The following is a 1,143-nucleotide window of genomic DNA, read 5'->3' on the forward strand; positions in this document are numbered from 1 at the left end:
GCGTGTGTGTGTGTGGGTCTGTGTCTGTGTCTGTGTGTGTCTGTGTGTGTCTGTGTGTGTCTGTGTCTGTGTCTGTGTGTGTCTGTGTGTGTCTGTGTGTGTCTGTGTGTGTGAGTGTGTGTATAGCCACCACTTCCAACCACATCATATATATATATATACATATATATATATATATATATACATACATTCAATTAGAGGATGTGTAAACTTCATGAAGAAATGGTTCCTTCGAAAGAAATACTTGTTCAATACCTGGCATTTTGGGGGAATGAATTTCCCTAAAATAATTGGTATATATAAAAACATAGTTTATATTCATTTAACAGAAGAAAAGAAAATGGAGATTAGGAACTTAATAATTGTTTGTTATTGAAGATGACCAATTTGCTGTTAATAATAAACAATTATTAACTTCTTAATCTCCATTTTCTTTTCTTTTCTTTTAGATAGATAGATAGATAGATAGATAGATAGATAGATAGATAGATAGATAGATAGATAGATAGATATTGGATGTGGTGGTAATGGCGTTCGTGTGGTACTGGTGAAAGACTAATAACTCTTGAAATGTGTGTATACACCGATTGCCCGTTTTAACTATACGTTTACGAAATGTCGTAAATTACAGTGCCGTTACTGAATTCTCTAGGAAATCTATGGAAATAAACTTAAAAGTGGACACACACACACACACACACACACACACACACACACATGATAGGCGCGAGAATACCAATGTGGTTAAAGAGCTGCTTTCCAACAACGTTGTTTCAGTTTCAATTTCAATGCGCGACCTTAGCCGATCGAGTTTAGCCCCGGACGGACCAATGCCTTGAGAGTGAATTTAATAGACAAACTGTAAGCAAGGGGGTCGTATATCTGTGTGTGTGTGTGTGTGTGTGTGTCCACTTTTAAGTTTATTTCCATAGATTTCCTATGTAATTCTCTGTGCACCCAACAGCGCTTGGCCACCAGTGCTGGTTTGTTTACGTTCTCATAACTTAACGGTTCGGCAAAAGAGACTAAAGAATAAGTACCAGACTTAATAAACACAGGTGTCGATTTGTTCAATATCTAACTCTTCAAGGTGGTGCCCCAGCTTGGCCGCAGTCAAATGACTGAAACAAGTAAATAATAAAA

The sequence above is a fragment of the Octopus bimaculoides genome, chromosome 4, assembly GCF_001194135.2.
Source record: "Octopus bimaculoides isolate UCB-OBI-ISO-001 chromosome 4, ASM119413v2, whole genome shotgun sequence".
NCBI classification, from domain to species: Eukaryota; Metazoa; Mollusca; class Cephalopoda; order Octopoda; family Octopodidae; genus Octopus; species Octopus bimaculoides.